The following is a 23,373-nucleotide window of genomic DNA, read 5'->3' on the forward strand; positions in this document are numbered from 1 at the left end:
TAGAGAGTGATAGAGAGTGTCTGAGAGTGTACGAGAGTGACAGAGCGTGTCTGAGAGTGTCAGTGAGTGTCAGAGAGTGTTTGGAGAGTGTCTGAGAGTGTCTGAGAGTGTCAGAGATTGTCAGAGTCTGTCAGAGAGTGATAGAGAGTGTCTGAGAGTGTCAGAGATTGTCAGAGTCTGTCAGAGAGTAATAGAGAGTGATCGAGAGTGTCTGAGAGTGTCTGAGAGTGTCAGAGTGTGTCAGAGAGTGATAGAGAGTGTCAGAGAGTGTCAGAGACAGTCAGAGTGTGTCAGAGAGAGATAGATAGTGATAAAGAGTGTCTGAGAGTGTCAGAGAGTGTCAGCGAGTGTCAGAGAGTGATAGAGAGTGATAGAGAGTGATAGACAGTGATAGAGAGTGACATAGAGTGTCTGAGTGTGTCAGAGACTGTCAGAGAGTGTCAGATCGTGTCAGAGAGTGTCAGAGTGAGTCAGAGTGTGCCAGAGAGTGATAGAGAGTGATGGAGAGTGTCAGAGAGTTTCATAGAGTGATAGATAGTGTCAGAGAGTGATGTAGAGTGAAAGAGAGTGTCATAGAGAATCTGAGAGTGTTAGTGAGTGATAGGGAGTGTCATGGAGGGATAGAGAGTGTCTGAGAGTGTCTGAGAGTGTCTGAGAGTCAGAGAGTGTCTGAGAGTGTCAGAGAGTGTCTGACAGTGTCAGAGAGTGATGGAGAGTGAAAGAGAGTGTCAAAAAGAATCTGAGAGTGTTAGTGAGTGATAGGGAGTGTCATGGAGGGATAGAGAGTGAAAGAGAGTGTCTGAGAGTGTCAGAGATTGTCAGAGAGTGTCAGATCGTGTCAGAGAGGGTCAGAGTGAGTCAGAGTGTGCCATTGAGTGATGGAGAGTCATGGAGAGTGTCAGAGAGTTTCAAAGAGTGATAGAGAGTGTCAGAGAGTGATAGAGAGTGATAGAGAGTGTCTGAGTTTGTCAGAGCGTGTCAGAGAGTGTCAGATCGTGTCAGAGAGGGTCAGAGTGAGTCAGAGTGTGCCAGAGAGTGATGGAGAGTCATGGAGAGTGTCAGAGAGTTTCAAAGAGTGATAGATAGTGTCAGAGAGTGATATAGATTGATAGAGAGTGTCTGAGAGTGAGAGAGTCAGAGAGAGTCTGAGAGTGTCAGAGAGTGTCAGAGAGTGTCTGACAGTGTCAGAGAGTGATGGAGAGTGAAAGAGAGTGTCATAGAGAATCTGAGAGAGTTGGGGAGTGATAGGGAGTGTCATGGAGGGATAGAGAGGGAAAGAGAGTGTCTGAGAGTGTCAGAGATTGTCAGACAGTGTCAGAGAGTGATAGAAAGTGTCTGAGATTGTCTGAGATTATCTGAGAGTGTCAGAGAGTGTCAGAGTGTGATAGAAAGTGTCAGAGGGTGTCTGAGAGATTCAGAGAGTGATATAAGGTGTCAGAGAGTGATAGAGAGTGTCTGAGAGTGTCAGAGAGTGATAGAGAGTGTCTGAGAGTTTCAGAGAATGTCAGAGAGTGATAGAGAGTGTCCGAGAGTGATAGAGAGTGTCTGAGAGTGATAGAGAGTGTCTGAGAGTGTCAAAGACTGTCAGAGAGTGATAGAGAGTGATAGAGTGTGATAGAGTGTCAGAGAGTGTCAGAGAGTGATAGAGAATGTCAGAGACTGATCGAGAGTGTCTGAGAGTGTCTGTGAGTGACAGAGTATGTCAGAGAGTGATAGAGAGTGTCAGAGATTGTCAGAGTGTGTCAGAGACAGTCAGAGAGTGTCAGAGTGTGTCAGAGAGTAACAGAGAGGGATATAGAGTGATAGAGAGTGTCTGAGAGTGTCAGAAAGTGTCAGAGTGTGTCAGAGAGTGATGGAGAGTGTCTGAGAGTGTCACAGTGTGTCAGAGGGCGTCAGAGAGTGATAGAGAGTGTCAGTGTGTGATAGAGACTGTCAGAGAGTGTCAGAGATTGATAGAGAGTTTCTGAGAGTGTCAGAGTGTGTCAGAGAGCAACAGAGAGTGATAGAGAGTGATAGAGAGTGTCAGAGAATGTCAGAGACTGTCAGAGTGTGTCAGAGTTTGAAAGAGTTTGAGAGAGAGTATCTGAGAGTGTCAGAAAGTGTCAGAGGTTATCAGAGAGTGATAGAGAGTGATAGAAAGTGTCAGAGAGTGACAGAGAGTGTCTGAGAGTGTCAAAGAGTGATAGAGAGTGTCTGAGAGTTTCAGAGAATGTCAGAGAGTGATAGAGAGTGTCTGAGAGTGTCAGAGACTGTCAGCGAGTGATAGTGAGTGTCTGAGAGTGTCTGAGAGTGTCAGAGAGTGTCAGAGTGTTTCAGAGAGTGTCAGACAGTGATAGAGAGTGTCTGAGAGTGTCATAGAGTGATAGAGAGTGTCTGAGAGTGTCAGATAGAGATATAGAGTGTCAAATTGTGTCAGAGAGTGATAGAGAGTGATGGAGAGTGTCAGAGAGTTTCAGAGAGTGTCAGAGAGTGTCAGAGAGTGATAGAAAGTGTCAGAGAGTGATAGAGAGTGTCTGAGAGTGTCTGAGAGTGACAGAGAGTGTCTGAGGGTGTCAGTCAGCGTCAGAGAGTGATAGAGAGTGTCTGAGAGTGTCAGAGATTGTCAGATTGTATCAGAGTGTGTCAGAGAGTGATGGAGAGTGATAGAGAGTGTCTGACAGTGTCAGAGAGTGTCAGAGTATGTCAGAGAATGTCAGAGAGCGATAGAGTGTGTCAGAGTGTGTCAGAGAGTGTTGGAGAGTGTCAGAGAGTGATAGAGAGTGTCAGAGAGTGTCAGAGTGTGTCAGAGAGTGTCAGAGAGTGATAGAGAGAGTCAGAGAGAGTGTGAGTGTGTCAGAGAGTTTCAGAGAGTGTCAGAGAGTGAGAGAGTGTCTGAGAGTGTCTGAGAGAGACAGAGAGTGTCTGAGGGTGTCAGTCAGTGTCAGAGAGTGATAGAGAGTGTCAGAGAGTGATAGAGAGTGTCTGAGAGTGTCTGAGAGTGTCAGCGAGTGATAGAGAGTGATAGAGAGTTTCTGAGAATGTCAGAGAGTGTCAGAGAGTGATAGATAGTGATGGAGAGGGTCTGAGAGTGTCAGAGAGTGTCAGAGAGCATCAGAGTGAGAGAGAGAGAGTCTGAGAGTGTCTGAGAGAGACAGAGAGTGTTTAGAGAGTGTCTGAGAGTGTCTGAGAGTGTCAGAGATTGTCAGAGTGTGACAGAGTATGTCAGAGAGTGATAGAGAGTGTCTGAGAGTGTCAGAGTGTGTCAGAGAGTGTCAGTGAGTGATAGAGAGTGTCAGAGAGCGATAGAGAATGTCTGAGAGTGTCAAATAGTGATAGAGAGTGTCAGAGAGTGATAGAGAGTGTCAGATAGTGTCAGAGTGTGTCAGAGAGTGTCAGAGAGTGATAGAGAGTGATGGAGAGGGTCTGAGAGTGTCAGAGAGTGTCAGAGAGCATCAGAGTGAGAGAGAGAGAGTCTGAGAGTGTCTGAGAGAGACAGAGAGTGTCTGAGAGTTTCAGTGAGTGTCAGAGAGTGATAGAGAGTGTCTGAGAGTGTCTGAGAGTGTCAGCGAGTGATAGAGAGTGATAGAGAGTGTCTGAGAGTGTCTGAGAGTGTCAGCGAGTGATAGAGAGTGATAGACAGTTTCTGAGAATGTCAGAGAGTGATAGAGAGTGTCTGAGAGTGTCAGAGAGTGACAGAGCGTGTCTGAGAGTGTCAGTGAGTGTCAGTGAGTGTCAGAGAGTGATAGAGAGTGTCTGAGAGTGTCTGAGAGTGTCAGCGAGTGATAGAGAGTGTCTGAGAGTGTCCAAGAGAGTCAGAGAGTGTCTGAGAGTGTCAGAGAGTTTCTGACAGTGTCAGAGAGTGATGGAGAGTGAAAGAGTGTGTCATAGAGAATCTGAGAGTGTTAGGGACTGATAGGGAGTGTCATAAAGGGATAGAGAGTGAAATAGAGTGTCTGAGAGTGTCAGAGATTGTCAGAAAGTGTCAGAGAGTGATAGAAAGTGACAGAGAGTGTCTGAGAGGTTCAGAGAGTGATATAAAGTGTCAGAGAGTGTCTGAGAGAGGCAGAGAGAGTCAGAGAGTGTCAGAGAGTGATAGTGTCCGAGAGTGTCAGAGAGTGATAGAGAGTGATAGAGTGTGATAGAGAGTGTCTTTGAGTGTCAGAGAGTGATCGAGAAAGTCAGAGAGTGTCTGAGAGTGTCAGAGAGTGTCAGAGTGTGTCAGAGAGTGATAGAGAGTGATAGAGGGTGATAGACAGTGATAGAGAGTGATAGAGAGTGTCTGAGAGTGTCAGAGTGTCAGAGTGTGTCAGAGTGTGTCAGAGTGTGTCAGAGAGTGTCAGTGAGTGATAGAGAGTGTCAGAGAGTGATAGAGAGTGTCTGAGAGTGCCAGAGAGAGTCAGAGTGTGTCAGAGGGTGATAGAGAGTGATAGAGAGTGTCAGAGAGTGTCAGAGAGAGTCAGAGTGTGTCAGAGAGTGATAGAGAGTGATAGAGAGTGTCTGAGAGTGTCAGAGAGTGTCAGAGTGTGTCAGAGAGTGATAGAGAGTGATAGAGAGTGATAGAGAGTGATAGAGAGTGATAGAGAGTAATAGAGAGTGTCTGAGTGTGTCAGTGAGTGTCAGAGAGTGTCAGATAGTGTCAGAGATGGTCAGAGTGAGTCAGAGTGTGCCAGAGAGTGATAGAGAGTGATAGAGTGTGTCAGAGAGTGTCAGAGAGAGTCAGAGTGTGTCAGAGAGTGATAGAGAGTGATAGAGAGTGTCTGAGAGTGTCAGAGAGTGTCAGAGTGTGTCAGAGAGTGATAGAGAGTGATAGAGAGTGATAGAGAGTGATAGACAGTGATAGAGAGTAATAGAGAGTGTCTGAGTGTGTCAGAGAGTGTCAGAGAGTGTCAGATAGTGTCAGAGATGGTCAGAGTGAGTCAGAGTGTGCCAGAGAGTGATAGTGAGTGATGGAGAGTGTCAGAGAGTTTCATAGAGTGATAGATAGTGTCTGAGAGTGTCTGAGAGAGTCTGACAGTGTCAGAGAGTGATGGAGAGTGAAAGAGAGTGTCATAGAGAATCTGAGATTGTTAGGGAGTGATAGGGAGTGTCAGAGAGTGTCAGAGAGAGTCAGAGAGTGTCCGAGCGTGTGATAGAGAGAGTCACAGAGAGTGTGAGTGTGTCAGAGAGTTTCAGAGAGTGTCAGAGAGTGAGAGAGTGTCTGAGAGTGTCTGAGAGAGACAGAGAGTGTCTGAGAGTTTCAGTTAGTGTCAGAGAGTGATAGAGAGTGTCTGAGAGTGTCTGAGAGTGTCAACGAGTGATAGAGAGTGATAGAGAGTGTCTGAGAGTGTCTGAGAGTGTCAACGAGTGATAGAGAGTGATAGAGAGTGTCTGAGAGTGTCTGAGAGTGTCAGCGAGTGATAGAGAGTGATAGAGAGTTTCTGAGAATGTCAGAGAGTGTCAGAGAGTGACAGAGAGTGATGGAGAGTGTCTGAGAGTGTCAGAGAGTGTCTGACAGTGTCAAAGAGCGATGGAGAGTGAAAGAGAGTGTCATAGAGAATCTGAGAGTGTTCGGGAGTGATAGGGACTGTCATAGAGGGATAGAGAGTGAAAGAGAGTGTCTGAGAGTGTCAGAGATTGTCAGACAGTGTCAGCGAGTGATATAAAGTGTCTGAGACTGTCTGAGATTATCTGAGAGTGTCAGAGAGTGTCAGGGTGTGATAGAAAGTGTCAGAGAGTGTCTGAGAGGTTCAGAGATTGATATAAAGTGTCAGAGAGTGTCCGAGAGTGTCAGAGAGTGATAGAGAGTGATAGAGTGTGATAGAGTGTGATAGAGAGTGTCAGAGTGTGATAAAGAGTGTCAGAGAGTTTCAGAGTGTGATAGAGAGTTTCAGAGAGTGCCTTAGAGTGATAGAGAGTGTCAGAGAGTGATAGAGAGTGTCAGAGAGTGTCAGAGTGTGTCAGAGAGTGTCAGAGAGTGATAGAGAGAGTCAGAGAGAGTGTGAGTGTGTCAGAGAGTTTCAGAGAGTGTCAGAGAGTGAGAGAGTGTCTGAGAGTGTCTGAGAGAGACAGAGAGTGTCTGAGAGTTTCAGTTAGTGTCAGAGAGTGATAGAGAGTGTCTGAGAGTGTCTGAGAGTGTCAACGAGTGATAGAGAGTGATAGAGAGTGTCTGATAGTGTCTGAGAGTGTCTGAGAGTGTCAGCGAGTGATAGAGAGTGATAGAGAGTTTCTGAGAATGTCAGAGAGTGTCAGAGAGTGATAGAGAGTGATGGAGAGGGTCTGAGAGTGTCAGAGAGTGTCAGAGAGCATCAGAGTGAGAGAGAGAGAGTCTGAGAGTGTCTGAGAGAGACAGAGAGTGTCTGAGAGTGTCAACGAGTGATAGGGTTTGATAGAGAGTGTCTGATAGTGTCTGAGAGTGTCTGAGAGTGTCAGCGAGTGATAGAGAGTGATAGAGAGTTTCTGAGAATGTCAGAGAGTGTCAGAGAGTGATAGAGAGTGATGGAGAGGGTCTGAGAGTGTCAGAGAGTGTCAGAGAGCATCAGAGTGAGAGAGAGAGAGTCTGAGAGTGTCTGAGAGAGACAGAGAGTGTCTGAGAGTTTCAGTGAGTGTCAGAGAGTGATAGAGAGTGTCTGAGAGTGTCTGAGAGTGTCAGCGAGTGATAGAGAGTGATAGAGAGTGTCTGAGAGTGTCTGAGAGTGTCAGCGAGTGATAGAGAGTGATAGACAGTTTCTGAGAATGTCAGAGAGTGATAGAGAGTGTCTGAGAGTGTCAGAGAGTGACAGAGCGTGTCTGAGAGTGTCAGTGAGTGTCAGTGAGTGTCAGAGAGTGAAAGAGAGTGTCTGAGAGTGTCCGAGAGAGTCAGAGAGTGTCTGAGAGTGTCAGAGAGTGTCTGACAGTGTCAGAGAGTGATGGAGAGTGAAAGAGAGTGTCATAGAGAATCTGAGAGTGTTAGGGAGTGATAGGGAGTGTCATAAAGGGATAGAGAGTGAAATAGAGTGTCTGAGAGTGTCAGAGATTGTCAGAAAGTGTCAGAGAGTGATAGAAAGTGTCAGAGAGTGTCTGAGAGGTTCAGAGAGTGATATAAAGTGTCAGAGAGTGTCTGAGAGAGGCAGAGAGAGTCAGAGAGTGTCAGAGAGTGATAGTGTCCGAGATTGTCAGAGAGTGTCAGAGTGTGTCAGAGAGTGATAGAGAGTGATAGAGTGTGATAGAGAGTGTCTTTGAGTGTCAGACAGTGATCGAGAAAGTCAGAGAGTGATCGAGTGTGTCTGAGAGTGTCTGTGAGTGACAGAGTCCGTCAGAGAGTGTCTGAGAGTGTCAGAGATTGTCAGAGTGTGTCAGAGAGTGATAGAGAGTGATAGAGAGTGTCTGAGAGTGTCAGAGAGTGTCAGAGAGTGTCAGAGTGTGTCAGAGAGTGATAGAGAGTGATAGAGGGTGATAGACAGTGATAGAGAGTGATAGAGAGTGTCTGAGAGTGTCAGAGAGTGTCAGAGTGTGTCAGAGTGTGTCAGAGAGTGTCAGTGAGGGATAGAGAGTGTCAGAGAGTGATAGAGAGTGTCTGAGAGTGCCAGAATGTGATAGAGAGTGTCAGAGAGTGATAGAGAGTGTCAGAGAGTGTCAGAGAGAGTCAGAGTGTGTCAGAGAGTGATAGAGAGTGATAGAGAGTGTCAGAGAGTGTCAGAGAGAGTCAGAGTGTGTCAGAGAGTGATAGAGAGTGATAGAGAGTGATAGAGAGTGTCTGAGAGTGTCAGAGATGTGTCAGAGTGTGTCAGAGTGTGATAGAGAGTGATAGACAGTGATAGAGAGTGATAGAGAGTGATAGACAGTGATAGAGAGTAATAGAGAGTGTCTGAGTGTGTCAGAGAGTGTCAGAGAGTGTCAGATAGTGTCAGAGATGGTCAGAGTGAGTCAGAGTGCGCCAGAGAGTGATAGAGAGTGATAGAGAGTGCCAGAGAGTGTCAGAGAGAGTCAGAGTGTGTCAGAGAGTGATAGAGAATGATAGAGAGTGTCTGAGAGTGTCAGAGAGTGTCATAGTGTGTCAGAGAGTGATAGAGAGTGATAGAGAGTGATAGAGAGTGATAGACAGTGATAGAGAGTAATAGAGAGTAATAGAGAGTGTCTGAGTGTGTCAGAGAGTGTCAGAGAGTGTCAGATAGTGTCAGGGATGGTCAGAGTGAGTCAGAGTGTGCCAGAGAGTGATAATGAGTGATGGAGACTGTCAGAGAGTTTCATGGAGTGATAGATAGTGTCTGAGAGTGTCTGAGAGAGTCTAACAGTGTCAGAGAGTGATGGAGAGTGAAAGAGAGTGTCATAGAGAATCTGAGAGTGTTAGGGAGTGATAGGGAGTGTCAGAGAGTGTCAGAGAGAGTCAGAGAGTGTCAGAGAGTGATAGAGAGAGTCAGAGAGAGTGTGAGTGTGTCAGAGAGTTTCAGAGAGTGTCAGAGAGTGAGAGAGTGTCTGAGAGTGTCTGAGAGAGACAGAGAGTGTCTGAGAGTTTCAGTTAGTGTCAGAGAGTGATAGAGAGTTTCTGAGAGTGTCTGAGAGTGTCAACGAGTGATAGAGAGTGATAGAGAGTGTCTGAGAGTGTCTGAGAGTGTCAGCGAGTGATAGAGAGTGATAGAGAGTTTCTGAGAATGTCAGAGAGTGTCAGAGAGTGACAGAGAGTGATGGAGAGTGTCTGAGAGTGTCAGAGAGTGTCAGAGAGTGTCTGACAGTGTCAGAGAGCGATGGAGAGTGAAAGAGAGTGTCATAGAGAATCTGAGAGTGTTCGGGAGTGATAGGGACTGTCATAGAGGGATAGAGAGTGAAAGAGAGAGTCTGAGAGTGTCAGAGATTGTCAGACAGTGTCAGAGAGTGATATAAAGTGTCTGAGACTGTCTGAGATTATCTGAGAGTGTCAGAGAGTGTCAGGGTGTGATAGAAAGTGTCAGAGAGTGTCTGAGAGGTTCAGAGATTGATATAAAGTGTCAGAGAGTGTCCGAGAGTGTCAGAGAGTGATAGAGAGTGATAGAGTGTGATAGAGAGTGTCAGAGAGTGATAGAGAGTGTCAGAGTGTGATAGAGAGTGTCAGAGAGTTTCAGAGTGTGATAGAGAGTTTCAGAGAGTGCCTGAGAGTGTTAGAGAGTGATAGCGAGTATCTGAGAGTGTCAGAGAGTGTCAGAGTGTGTCGCAGAGTGTCAGAGAGTGATTGAGAGTGTCATAGAGTGATAGAGAGTGTCTGAGAGTGTCTGAGAGTGATTGAGAGTGTCATAGAGTGATTGAGAGTGTCATAGAGTGATAGAGAGTGTCTGAGAGTGTCAGAGAGTGATAGGGAGTGATAGTGAGTGTCAGAGAGTGATAGAGAGTGTCTGAGCATGTCATAGAGTGACAGAGAGTGTCTGAGTGTGTCAGAGAGTGATAGAGAGTGTCAAATTGTGTCAGAGAGTGATAGAGTGTGATAGAGAGGGTCAGAGCGTTTCAGAGTGTGCCAGAGAGTGTCCGAGAGCGATAGAAAGTGTCAGAGTCTGTTAGAGAGTGTCTGAGAGTGCCTGAGAGTGACAGAGAGTGTCTGAGGGTGTCAGTCAGTGTCAGAGGGTGATAGAGAGTGTCTGATAGTGTCAGAGAGTTTGTCAGAGAGTGATAGAGAGTGATAGACAGTGATAGAGAGTAATAGAGAGTGTCTGAGTGTGTCAGAGAGTGTCAGAGAGTGTCAGATAGTGTCAGAGATGGTCAGAGTGAGTCAGAGTGTGCCAGAGAGTGATAGTGAGTGATGGAGAGTGTCAGAGAGTTTCATAGAGTGATACATAGTGTCTGAGAGTGTCTGAGAGAGTCTGACAGTGTCAGAGAGTGATGGAGAGTGAATGAGAGTGTCATAGAAAATCTGAGAGTGTTAGGAAGTCATAGGGAGTGTCAGAGAGTGTCAGAGAGAGTCAGAGAATGTCAGAGAGCGATAGAGTGTGTCAGAGTGTGTCAGAGAGTGTCGGAGAGTGTCAGAGAGTGATAGAGAGTGTCAGAGAGTGTCAGAGTGTGTCAGAGAGTGTCAGAGAGTGATAGAGAGAGTCAGAGAGAGTGTGAGTGTGTCAGAGAGTTTCAGAGAGTGTCAGAGAGTGAGAGAGTGTCTGAGAGTTTCTGAGAGAGACAGAGAGTGTCTGAGAGTTTCAGTTAGTGTCAGAGAGTGATAGAGAGTGTCTGAGAGTGTCTGAGAGTGTCAACGAGTGATAGAGAGTGATAGAGAGTGTCTGAGAGTGTCTGAGAGTGTCAGCGAGTGATAGAGAGTGATAGAGAGTTTCTGAGAATGTCAGAGAGTGTCAGAGAGTGGCAGAGAGTGATGGAGAGTGTCAGAGAGTGTCAGAGAGTGTCTGACAGTGTCAGAGAGCGATGGAGAGTGAAAGAGAGTGTCATAGAGAATCTGAGAGTGTTCGGGAGTGATAGGGACTGTCATAGAGGGATAGAGAGTGAAAGAGAGTGTCTGAGAGTGTCAGAGATTGTCAGACAGTGTCAGAGAGTGATATAAAGTGTCTGAGACTGTCTGAGATTATCTGAGAGTGTCAGAGAGTGTCAGGGTGTGATGGAAAGTGTCAGAGAGTGTCTGAGAGGTTCAGAGATTGATATAAAGTGTCAGAGAGTGTCCGAGAGTGTCAGAGAGTGATAGAGAGTGATAGAGTGTGATAGAGAGTGTCAGAGAGTGATAGAGAGTGTCAGAGTGTGATAGAGAGTGTCAGAGAGTTTCAGAGTGTGATAGAGAGTTTCAGAGAGTGATAGAGAGTGATAGCGAGTATCTGAGAGTGTCATAGAGTGATAGAGAGTGTCTGAGAGTGTCTGAGAGTGTTTGAGAGTGTCATGGAGTGATTGAGAGTGTCATAGAGTGATAGAGAGTGTCTGAGAGTGTCAGCGAGTGATAGAGAGTGATAGCGAGTGTTTGAGAGTGTCAGAGAGTGTCATAGTGTGTCAGAGAGTGTCAGAGAGTGATAGAGAGTGTCTGAGCATGTCATAGAGTGACAGAGAGTGTCTGAGAGTGTCAGAGAGTGATAGAGAGTGTCAAATTGTGTCAGAGAGTGAGAGAGTGTGATAGAGAGTGTCAGAGCGTTTCAGAGTGTGCCAGAGAGTGTCCGAGAGTGATAGAAAGAGTCAGAGACTGTTAGAGAGTGACTGAGAGTGCCTGAGAGTGACAGAGAGTGTCTGAGGGTGTCAGTCAGTGTCAGAGGGTGATAGAGAGTGTCTGATAGTGTCAGAGATTGTCAGATTGTGTCAGAGTGTGTCAGAGAGTGATGCAGATTGATAGAGAGTGTCTGACAGTGTCAATGAGTGTCAGAGTGTGTCAGAGAATGTCAGAGAGCGATAGAGTGTGTCAGAGTGTGTCAGAGAGTGTCAGGGAATGTCAGAGTGTGTCAGAGAGTGGCAGAGAGTGATAGAGAGTGTCAGAGAGAGTGTGAGTGTGTCAGAGAGTTTCAGAGAGTGTCAGAGAGTGAGAGAGAGTGTCTGAGAGTGTCTGAGAGAGACAGAGAGTGTCTGAGAGTTTCAGTGAGTGTCTGAGAGTGTCTGAGAGTGTCAGCGAGTGATAGAGAGTGATAGAGAGTATCTGAGAGTGTCAGCGAGTGATAGAGAGTGATAGAGAGTGTCTGAGAATGTCAGAGAATGTCAGAGAGTGATAGAGAGTGTCTGAGAGTGTACGAGAGTGACAGAGCGTGTCTGAGAGTGTCAGTGAGTGTCAGAGAGTGTTTAGAGAGTGTCTGAGAGTGTCTGAGAGTGTCAGAGATTGTCAGAGTCTGTCAGAGAGTGATAGAGAGTGTCTGAGAGTGTCAGAGATTGTCAGAGTCTGTCAGAGAGTAATAGAGAGTGATAGAGAGTGTCTGAGAGTGTCCGAGAGTGTCAGAGTGTGTCAGAGAGTGTCAGTGAATGATAGATAGTGTCAGAAAGTGATAGAGCGTGTCAGAGAGTGATAGAGAGTGTCAGAGAGTGTCAGAGACAGTCAGAGTGTGTCAGAGAGAGATAGATAGTGATAAAGAGTGTCTGAGAGTGTCAGAGAATGTCAGAGTGTGTCAGAGAGTGATAGAGAGTGATAGAGAGTGATAGAGAGTGATAGACAGTGATAGAGAGTGACAGAGAGTGTCTGAGTGTGTCAGAGACTGTCAGAGAGTGTCAGATCGTGTCAGAGAGTGTCATTGTGAGTCAGAGTGTGCCAGAGAGTGATAGAGAGTGATGGAGAGTGTCAGAGAGTTTCATAGAGTGATAGATAGTGTCAGAGAGTGATGTAGAGTGATAGAGAGTGTCTGAGAGTGTCTGAGAGTGTCTGAGAGTCAGAGAGTGTCTGAGAGTGTCAGAGAGTGTCTGACAGTGTCAGAGAGTGATGGAGAGTGAAAGAGAGTGTCATAGAGAATTTGAGAGTGTTAGTGAGTGATAGGGAGTGTCATGGAGGGATAGAGATTGTCAGACAGTGTCAGAGAGTGATAGAAAGTGTCTGAGACTGTCTGAGATTATCTGAGAGTGTCAGAGTGTGATAGAAAGTGTCAGAGAGTGTCTGAGAGATTCAGAGAGTGTTATAAAGTGTCAGAGAGAGTCCGAGAGAGTCAGCGAGAGTCAGAGAGTGTCAGAGAGTGATAGAGAGTGTCCGAGAGTGTCAGAGAGTGTCAGAGATTGTCAGAGAGTGTCAGAGAGTGTCAGAGTGTGTCAGAGAGTAACAGAGAGGGATAAAGTGTGATAGAGAGTGTCTGAGAGTGTCAGAAAGTGTCAGAGTGTGTCAGAGAGTGTCAGAGAGTGATAGAGAGTGTCAGTGAGTGATGGAGAGTGTCTGAGAGTGTCAGAGATTGATAGAGAGTGTCAGAGATTGATAGAGAGTGATAGAGAGTGTCAGAGAGTGATAGGAAGTGTCAGAGATTGTCAGAGTGTGTCAGAGAGTGTTAAAGAATGTCAGAGTGTGTCAGAGAGTAACAGAGAGTGATCGAGAGTGTCAGAGAGTGTCAGAGACTGTCAGAGTGTGTCAGAGATTGATAGAGAGTGAGAGAGAGTGTATGAGAGTGTCAGAAAGTGTCAGAGTGTGTCAGAGAGTGATAGAGAGTGATAGAAAGTGTCAGAGAGTGATAGAGAGTGTCAGAGAGTGATAGAGAGTGTCTGAGAGTGATGGAGAGTGAAAGAGAGTGTCATAGAGAATCTGAGAGTGTTAGGGAGTGATAGGGAGTGTCATAGAGGGATAGAGAGTGAAAGAGAGTGTCTGAGAGTGTCAGACATTGTCAGACAGTGTCAGAGAGTGATAGAAAGTGTCTGAGATTTTCTGAGATTATCTGAGAGTGTCAAAGAGTGTCAGAGTGTGATAGAAAGTGTCAGAGGGTGTCTGAGAGATTCAGAGAGTGATATAACGTGTCAGAGAGTGATAGAGAGTGTCTGAGAGTGTCAGTCAGTGTCAGAGAAAGATAGAGAGTGTCTGAGATAGTCAGAGATTGTCAGATTGTGTCAGAGTGTGTCAGAGAGTGATGGAGAGTGATGCAGAGTGATAGAGAGTGTCTGACAGTGTCAGAGAGTGTCAGAGAATGTCAGAGAGTGTCAGAGAATGTCAGAGAGCGATAGAGTGTGTCAGAGTGTGTCAGAGAGTGTCAGAGAGTGTCAGAGAGTGTCAGAGATTGATAGAGAGTGTCAGAGAGAGTGTGAGTGTGTCAGAGAGTTTCAGAGAGTGTCAGAGAGTGAGACAGAGTGTCTGAGAGTGTCTGAGAGAGACAGAGAGTGTCTGAGAGTTTTAGTGAGTGTCCGAGAGTGATAGAGAGTGTCTGAGAGTGTCAGCGAGTGATAGAGAGTGATAGAGAGTGTCTGAGAATGTCAGAGAGTGTCACAGAGTGATAGAGAGTGTCTGAGAGTGTCAGAGAGTGTCAGAGAGTGTTTAGAGAGTGTCTGAGAGTGTCTGAGAGCGTCAGAGATTGTCAGAGTGTGTCAGAGAGTGATAGTGAGTGATAGAGAGTGTCTGAGAGTGTCAGAGTGTGTCAGAGAGTGTCAGTGAGTGATATAGAGTGTCAGAGAGCGATAGAGAATGTTTGAGAGTGTCAAATAGTGATAGAGAGTGTCAGAGAGTGATAGAGAGTGTCAGATAGTGTCAGAGTGTGTCAGAGAGTGATAGAGAGTGACAGAGAGTGATAGAGAGTGATAGAGAGTGTCTGAGTTTGTCAGAGTGTGTCAGAGAGTGTCAGTTCGTGTCAGAGAGGGTCAGAGTGAGTCATAGTGTGCCAGAGAGTGATGGAGAGTCATGGAGAGTGTCAGAGAGTTTCAAAGAGTGATAGATAGTGTCAGAGAGTGATATAGATTGATAGAGAGTGTCTGAGAGTGAGAGAGTCAGAGAGAGTCTGAGAGTGTCAGAGAGTGTCAGAGAGTGTCAGAGACTGTCTGACAGTGTCAGAGAGTGATGGAGAGTGAAAGAGAGTGTCATAGAGAATCTGGGAGTGTTAGGGAGTGATAGGGAGTGTCATGGAGGGATAGAGTGGGAAAGAGAGTGTCTGAGAGTGTCAGAGATTGTCAGACAGTGTCAGAGAGTGATAGAAAGTGTCTGAGATTGTCTGAGATTATCTGAGAGTGTCTGAGAGTGTCAGAGATTGTCAGAGTCTGTCAGAGAGTAATAGAGAGTGATAGAGAGTGTCTGAGAGTGTCCGAGAGTGTCAGAGTGTGTCAGAGAGTGTCAGTGAATGATAGATAGTGTCAGAAAGTGATAGAGCGTGTCAGAGAGTGATAGAGAGTGTCAGAGAGTGTCAGAGACAGTCAGAGTGTGTCAGAGAGAGATAGATAGTGATAAAGAGTGTCTGAGAGTGTCAGAGAGTGTCAGAGTGTGTCAGAGAGTGATAGAGAGTGATAGAGAGTGATAGACAGTGATAGAGAGTGACAGAGAGTGTCTGAGTGTCTCAGAGACTGTCAGAGAGTGTCAGATCGTGTCAGAGAGTGTCATTGTGAGTCAGAGTGTGCCAGAGAGTGATAGAGAGTGATGGAGAGTGTCAGAGAGTTTCATAGAGTGATAGATAGTGTCAGAGAGTGATGTAGAGTGATAGAGAGTGTCTGAGAGTGTCTGAGAGTGTCTGAGAGTCAGAGAGTGTCTGAGAGTGTCAGAGAGTGTCTGACAGTGTCAGAGAGTGATGGAGAGTGAAAGAGAGTGTCATAGAGAATTTGAGAGTGTTAGTGAGTGATAGGGAGTGTCATGGAGGGATAGAGATTGTCAGACAGTGCCAGAGAGTGATAGAAAGTGTCTGAGACTGTCTGAGATTATCTGAGAGTGTCAGAGTGTGATAGAAAGTGTCAGAGAGTGTCTGAGAGATTCAGAGAGTGTTATAAAGTGTCAGAGAGAGTCCGAGAGAGTCAGCGAGAGTCAGAGAGTGTCAGAGAGTGATAGAGAGTGTCCGAGAGTGTCAGAGAGTGATAGAGAGTGATAGAGTGTGATAGAGAGTGTCAGAGATTGTCAGAGAGTGTCAGAGAGTGTCAGAGTGTGTCAGAGAGTAACAGAGAGGGATAAAGTGTGATAGAGAGTGTCTGAGAGTGTCAGAAAGTGTCAGAGTGTGTCAGAGAGTGTCAGAGAGTGATAGAGAGTGTCAGTGAGTGATAGAGAGTGTCTGAGAGTGTCAGAGATTGATAGAGAGTGTCTGAGATTGATAGAGAGTGATAGAGAGTGTCAGAGAGTGATAGGAAGTGTCAGAGATTGTCAGAGTGTGTCAGAGAGTGTTAAAGAATGTCAGAGTGTGTCAGAGAGTAACAGAGAGTGATCGAGAGTGTCAGAGAGTGTCAGAGACTGTCAGAGTGTGTCAGAGTTTGATAGAGAGTGAGAGAGAGTGTATGAGAGTGTCAGAAAGTGTCAGAGTGTGTCAGAGAGTGATAGAGAGTGATAGAAAGTGTCAGAGAGTAATAGAGAGTGTCAGAGAGTGATAGAGAGTGTCTGAGAGTGATGGAGAGTGAAAGAGAGTGTCATAGAGAATCTGAGAGTGTTAGGGAGTGATAGGGAGTGTCATAGAGGGATAGAGAGTGAAAGAGAGTGTCTGAGAGTGTCAGAGATTGTCAGACAGTGTCAGAGAGTGATAGAAAGTGTCTGAGATTTTCTGAGATTATCTGAGAGTGTCAAAGAGTGTCAGAGTGTGATAGAAAGTGTCAGAGGGTGTCTGAGAGATTCAGAGAGTGATATAAAGTGTCAGAGAGTGATAGAGAGTTTCTGAGAGTGTCAGTCAGTGTCAGAGAAAGATAGAGAGTGTCTGAGATAGTCAGAGATTGTCAGATTGTGTCAGAGTGTGTCAGAGAGTGATGGAGAGTGATGCAGAGTGATAGAGAGTGTCTGACAGTGTCAGAGAGTGTCAGAGAATGTCAGAGAGTGTCAGAGAATGTCAGAGAGCGATAGAGTGTGTCAGAGTGTGTCAGAGAGTGTCAGAGAGTGTCAGAGATTGATAGAGAGTGTCAGAGAGAGTGTGAGTGTGTCAGAGAGTTTCAGAGAGTGTCAGAGAGTGAGAGAGAGTGTCTGAGAGTGTCTGAGAGAGACAGAGAGTGTCTGAGAGTTTTAGTGAGTGTCAGAGAGTGATAGAGAGTGTCTGAGAGTGTCAGCGAGTGATAGAGAGTGATAGAGAGTGTCTGAGAGTGTATGAGAGTGTCAGTGAGTGAGAGAGAGTGATAGAGAGTGTCTGAGAATGTCAGAGAGTGTCACAGAGTGATAGAGAGTGTCTGAGAGTGTCAGAGAGTGTCAGAGAGTGTTTAGAGAGTGTCTGAGAGTGTCTGAGAGCGTCAGAGATTGTCAGAGTGTGTCAGAGAGTGATAGTGAGTGATAGAGAGTGTCTGAGTGTGTCAGAGTGTGTCAGAGAGTGTCAGTGAGTGATAGAGAGTGTCAGAGAGCGATAGAGAATGTCTGAGAGTGTCAAATAGTGATAGAGAGTGTCAGAGAGTGATAGAGAGTGTCAGATAGTGTCAGAGTGTGTCAGAGAGTGAAAGAGAGTGACAGAGAGTGATAGAGAGTGATAGAGAGTGTCTGAGTTTGTCAGAGTGTGTCAGAGAGTGTCAGTTCGTGTCAGAGAGGGTCAGAGTGAGTCAGAGTGTGCCAGAGAGTGATGGAGAGTCATGGAGAGTGTCAGAGAGTTTCAAAGAGTGATAGATAGTGTCAGAGAGTGATATGGATTGATAGAGAGTGTCTGAGAGTGAGAGAGTCAGAGAGAGTCTGAGAGTGTCAGAGAGTGTCAGAGAGTGTCAGAGACTGTCTGACAGTGTCAGAGAGTGATGGAGAGTGAAAGAGAGTGTCATAGAGAATCTGGGAGTGTTAGGGAGTGATAGGGAGTGTCATGGAGGGATAGAGAGGGAAAGAGAGTGTCTGAGAGTGTCAGAGATTGTCAGACAGTGTCAGAGAGTGATAGAAAGTGTCTGAGATTGTCTGAGATTATCTGAGAGTGTCAGAGAGTGTCAGAGTGTGATAGAAAGTGTCAGAGGGTGTCTGAGAGATTCAGAGAGTGATATAAAGTGTCAGAGAGTGATAGAGAGTGTCTGAGAGTGTCAGAGAGTGATAGAGAGGGTCTGAGAGTTTCAGAGAATGTCAGAGAGTGATAGAGAGTGTCTGAGAGTGATAGAGAGTGTCTGAGAGTGATAGAGAGTGTCAGAGAGTGATAGAGAGTGATAGAGTGTGATAGAGAGTGTCAGAGAGTGTCAGAGAGTGATAGAGAATGTCAGAGAGTGATCGAGAGTGTCTGAGAGTGTCTGTGAGTGACAGAGTATGTCAGAGAGTGATAGAGAGTGTCAGAGATTGTCAGAGTGTGTCAGAGACAGTCAAAGAGTGTCAGAGTGTGTCAGAGAGTAACAGAGAGGGATATAGAGTGATAGAGAGTGTCTGAGAGTGTCAGAAAGTGTCAGAGTGTGTCAGAAAGTGATAGAGAGTGATAGAGAGTGTCTGAGAGTGTCACAGTGTGTCAGAGAGCGTCAGAGAGTGATAGAGAGTGTCAGTGTGTGATATAGACTGTCTGAGAGTGTCAGAGATTGATAGAGAGTTTCTGAGAGTGTCAGAGTGTGTCAGAGAGCAACAGAGAGTGATAGAGAGTGATAGAGAGTGTCAGAGAATGTCAGAGATTGTCAGAGTGTGTCAGAGTTTGAAAGAGAGTGAGAGAGAGTGTCTGAGAGTGTCAGAAAGTGTCAGAGGTTATCAGAGAGTGATAGAGAGTGATGGAATGTGTCAGGGAGTGACAGAGAGTGTCTGAGAGTGTCAGAGAGTGATAGAGAGTGTCTGAGAGTTTCAGAGAATGTCAGAGAGTGATAGAGAGTGTCTGAGAGTGTCAGAGACTGTCAGAGAGTGATAGCGAGTGTCTGAGAGTGTCTGAGAGTGTCAGAGAGTGTCAGAGTGTGTCAGAGAGTGTCAGACAGTGAGAGAGAGTGTCTGAGAGTGTAATAGAGTGATAGAGAGTGTCTGAGAGTGTCAGATAGAGATATAGAGTGTCAAATTGTGTCAGAGATTGATGGAGAGTGTCAGAGAGTTGCAGAGTGTGTCAGAGAGTGTCAAAGAGTGATAGAAAGTGTCAGAGAGTGATAGAGAGTGTCTGAGAGTGTCTGAGAGTGACAGAGAGTGTCTGAGGGTGTCAGTCAGTGTCAGAGAGTGATAGAGAGTGTCTGAGAGTGTCAGAGATTGTCAGATTGTATCAGAGTGTGTCAGAGAGTGATGGAGAGTGATAGAGAGTGTCTGACAGTGTCAGAGAGTGTCAGAGTATGTCAGAGAATGTCAGAGAGCGATAGAGTGTGTCAGAGTGTGTCAGAGAGTGTCGGAGAGTGTCAGAGAGTGATAGAGAGTGTCAGAGAGTGTCAGAGTGTGTCAGAGAGTGTCAGAGAGTGATAGAGAGAGTCAGAGAGAGTGTGAGTGTGTCAGAGAGTTTCAGAGAGTGTCAGAGAGTGAGAGAGTGTCTGAGAGTGTCTGAGAGAGACAGAGAGTGTCTGCGAGTTTCAGTTAGTGTCAGAGAGTGATAGAGAGTGTCTGAGAGTGTCTGAGAGTGACTACGAGTGATAGAGAGTGATAGAGAGTGTCTGAGAGTGTCTGAGAGTGTCAGCGAGTGATAGAGAGTGATAGAGAGTTTCTGAGAATGTCTGAGATTGTCAGAGAGTGTCTGACAGTGTCAGAGAGTGATGGAGAGTGAAAGAGAGTGTCATAGAGAATCTGAGAGTGTTCGGGAGTGATAGGGACTGTCATAGAGGGATAGAGAGTGAAAGAGAGTGTCTGAGATTTTCAGAGATTGTCAGACAGTGTCTGAGGGTGTCAGTCAGTGTCAGAGAGTGATAGAGAGTGTCTGAGAGTGTCAGAGATTGTCAGATTGTATCAGAGTGTGTCAGAGAGTGATGGAGAGTGATAGAGATTGTCTGACAGTGTCAGAGAGTGTCAGAGTATGTCAGAGAATGTCAGAGAGCGACAGAGTGTGTCAGAGTGTGTCAGAGAGTGTTGGAGAGTGTCAGAGAGTGATAGAGAGTGTCAGAGAGTGTCAGAGAGTGTCAGAGTGTGTCAGAGAGTGTCAGAGAGTGATAGAGAGAGTCAGAGAGAGTGTGAGTGTGTCTGAGAGTTTCAGAGAGTGTCAGAGAGTGAGAGAGTGTCTGAGAGTGTCTGAGAGTGTCAGAGAGTGTCTGATAGTGTCAGAGAGTGATAGAGAGTGTCTGAGAGTGTCTGAGAGTGTCAACGAGTGATAGAGAGTGATAGAGAGTGTCTGAGAGTGTCTGAGAGTGTCTGAGAGTGTCAGCGAGTGATAGAGAGTGATAGAGAGTTTCTGAGAATGTCAGAGAGTGTCAGAGAGTGATAGAGAGTGATGGAGACTGTCTGAGAGTGTCAGAGAGTGTCTGACAGTGTCAGAGAGTGATGGAGAGTGAAAGAGAGTGTCATAGAGAATCTGAGAGTGTTTGGGAGTGATAGGGACTGTCATAGAGGGATAGAGAGTGAAAGAGAGTGTCTGTGAGTGACAGAGTATGTCAGAGAGTGATAGAGAGTGTCAGAGATTGTCAGAGTGTGTCAGAGACAGTCAGAGAGTGTCAGAGTGTGTCAGAGAGTAACAGAGAGGGATATAAAGTGATAGAGAGTGTCTGAGAGTGTCAGAAAGTGTCAGAGTGTGTCAGATAGTGATAGAGAGTGATAGAGAGTGTCTGAGAGTGTCACAGTGTGTCAGAGAGCGTCAGAGAGTGATAGAGAGTGTCAGTGTGTGATAGAGACTGTCTGAGAGTGTCAGAGATTGATAGAGAGTTTCTGAGAGTGTTAGAGTGTGTCAGAGAGCAACAGAGAGTGATAGAGAGTGTCAGAGAATGTCAGAGACTGTCAGGGTGTGTCAGAGTTTGAAAGAGAGTGAGAGAGAATGTCTGAGAGTGTCAGAAAGTGTCAGAGGTTATCAGAGAGTTATAGAGGGTGATATAAAGTGTCAGAGAGTGACAGAGAGTGTCTGAGAGTGTCAGAGAGTGATAGAGAGTGTCTGAGAGTTTCAGAGAATGTCAGAGAGTGATAGAGAGTGTCTGAGAGTGTCAGAGACTGTCAGAGAGTGATAGCGAGTGTCTGAGAGTGTCTGAGAGTGTCAGAGAGTGTCAGAGAGTGTCAGACAGTGATAGAGAGTGTCTGAGAGTGTAATAGAGTGATAGAGAGTGTCTGAGAGTGTCAGATAGAGATATAGAGTGTCAAATTGTGTCAGAGAGTGATAGAGAGTGATGGAGAGTGTCAGAGAGTTTCAGAGTGTGTCAGAGAGTGAGAGAGTGTCTGAGAGTGTCTGAGAGAGACAGAGAGTGTCTGAGGGTGTCAGTCAGTGTCAGAGAGTGATAGAGAGTGTCTGAGAGTGTCAGAGATTGTCAGATTGTATCAGAGTGTGTCAGAGAGTGATGGAGAGTGATAGAGAGAGTCAGAGAGAGTGTGAGTGTGTCAGAGAGTTTCAGAGAGTGTCAGAGAGTGAGAGAGTGTCTGAGAGTGTCTGAGAGAGACAGAGAGTGTCTGAGAGTTTCAGTTAGTGTCAGAGAGTGATAGAGAGTGTCTGAGAGTGTCTGAGAGTGTCAACGAGTGATAGAGAGTGATAGAGAGTGTCTGAGAGTGTCTGAGAGTGTCAGCGAGTGATAGAGAGTGATAGAGAGTTTCTGAGAATGTCAGAGAGTGTCAGAGAGTGATAGAGAGTGATGGAGAGGGTCTGAGAGTGTCAGAGAGTGTCTGACAGTGTCAGAGAGTGATGGAGAGTGAAAGAGAGTGTCATAGAGAATCTGAGAGTGTTCGGGAGTGATAGGGACTGTCATAGAGGGATAGAGAGTGAAAGAGAGTGTCTGAGAGTGTCAGAGATTGTCAGACAGTGTCAGAGAGTGATATAAAGTGTCTGAGACTGTCTGAGATTATCTGAGAGTGTCAGAGAGTGTCAGGGTGTGATAGAAAGTGTCAGAGAGTGTCTGAGAGGTTCAGAGATTGATATAAAGTGTCAGAGAGTGTCCGAGAGTGTCAGAGAGTGATAGAGAGTGATAGAGTGTGATAGAGAGTGTCAGAGAGTGTCAGAGAGTGATAGAGAGTGATAGAAAGTGTCAGAGAGTGATAGAGAGTGTCAGAGTGTGTCAGAGAGTGTCAGAGAGTGTCAGAGAGTGATAGAGAGTGTCAGAGAGTGTCAGAGTGTGTCAGAGAGTGTCAGAGAGTGATAGAGAGTGTCAGAGAGAGTGTGAGTGTGTCAGAGAGTTTCAGAGAGCATCAGAGAGTGAGAGAGAGAGTCTGAGAGTGTCTGAGAGAGACAGAGAGTGTCTGAGAGTTTCAGTGAGTGTCAGAGAGTGATAGAGAGTGTCTGAGAGTGTCTGAGAGTGTCAGCGAGTGATAGAGAGTGATAGAGAGTGTCTGAGAGTGTCTGAGAGTGTCAGCGAGTGATAGAGAGTGATAGACAGTTTCTGAGAATGTCAGAGAGTGATAGAGAGTGTCTGAGAGTGTCAGAGAGTGACAGAGCGTGTCTGAGAGTGTCAGTGAGTGTCAGTGAGTGTCAGAGAGTGATAGAGAGTGTCTGAGAGTGTCTGAGAGTGTCAGCGAGTGATAGAGAGTGTCTGAGAGTGTCTGAGAGAGTCAGAGAGTGTCTGAGAGTGTCAGAGAGTGTCTGAGAGTGTCAGAGAGTGATGGAGAGTGAAAGAGAGTGTCATAGAGAATCTGAGAGTGTTAGGGAGTGATAGGGAGTGTCATAAAGGGATAGAGAGTGAAATAGAGTGTCTGAGAGCGTCAGAGATTGTCAGAAAGTGTCAGAGAGTGATAGAAAGTGTCAGAGAATGTCTGAGAGGTTCAGAGAGTGATATAAAGTGTCAGAGAGTGTCTGAGAGAGGCAGAGAGAGTCAGAGAGTGTCAGAGAGTGATAGTGTCCGAGAGTGTCAGAGAGTGATAGAGAGTGATCGAGTGTGATAGAGAGTGTCTTTGAGTGTCAGAGAGTGATCGAGAAAGTCAGAGAGTGATCGAGCGTGTCTGAGAGTGTCTGTGAGTGACAGAGTACATCAGAGAGTGTCTGAGAGTGTCTGAGAGTGTCAGCGAGTGAAAGAGAGTGATAGAGAGTGTCTGAGAGTGTCAGAGATTGTCAGAGTGTGTCAGAGAGTGATAGAGAGTGTCTGAGAGTGTCAGAGAGTGTCAGAGTGTGTCAGAGAGTGATAGAGAGTGATAGAGGGTGATAGACAGTGATAGAGAGTGATAGAGAGTGTCTGAGAGTGTCAGAGAGTGTCAGAGAGTGTCAGAGTGTGTCAGAGTGTGTCAGAGAGTGTCAGTGAGTGATAGAGAGTGTCAGAGAGTGATAGAGAGTGTCTGAGAGTGCCAGAAAGTGATAGAGCGTGTCAGAGAGTGATAGAGAGTGTCAGAGAGTGTCAGAGAGAGTCAGAGTGTGTCAGAGAGTGATAGAGAGTGATAGAGAGTGTCAGAGAGTGTCAGAGAGAGTCAGAGTGTGTCAGAGAGTGATAGAGAGTGATAGAGAGTGTCAGAGAGTGTCAGAGAGTGTCAGAGTGTGTCAGAGAGTGATAGAGAGTGATAGACAGTGATAGAGAGTGATAGACAGTGATAGAGAGTAATAGAGAGTGTCTGAGTGTGTCAGAGAGTGTCAGAGAGTGTCAGATAGTGTCAGAGATGGTCAGAGTGAGTCAGAGTGTGCCAGAGAGTGATATAGAGTGATAGAGAGTGTCAGAGAGTGTCAGAGAGAGTCAGAGTGTGTCAGAGAGTGATAGAGAGTGATAGAGAGTGTCTGAGAATGTCAGAGAGTGTCAGAGTGTGTCAGAGTGTGCCAGAGAGTGATAGAGAGTGATAGAGAGTGATAGAGAGTGATAGAGAGTGATAGGCAGTGATAGAGAGTAATAGAGAGTGTCTGAGTGTGTCAGAGAGTGTCAGAGAGTGTTAGAGAGTGTCTGAGAGTTTCAGTGAGTGTCAGAGAGTGATAGAGAGTGTCTGAGAGTGTCTGAGAGTGTCAACTAGTGATAGAGAGTGACAGAGAGTGTCTGAGAGTGTCTGAGAGTGTCAGCGAGTGATAGAGAGTTTCTGAG

Source organism: Heterodontus francisci, chromosome 22, assembly GCF_036365525.1.
Source record: "Heterodontus francisci isolate sHetFra1 chromosome 22, sHetFra1.hap1, whole genome shotgun sequence".
Classification (NCBI taxonomy): Eukaryota; Metazoa; Chordata; class Chondrichthyes; order Heterodontiformes; family Heterodontidae; genus Heterodontus; species Heterodontus francisci.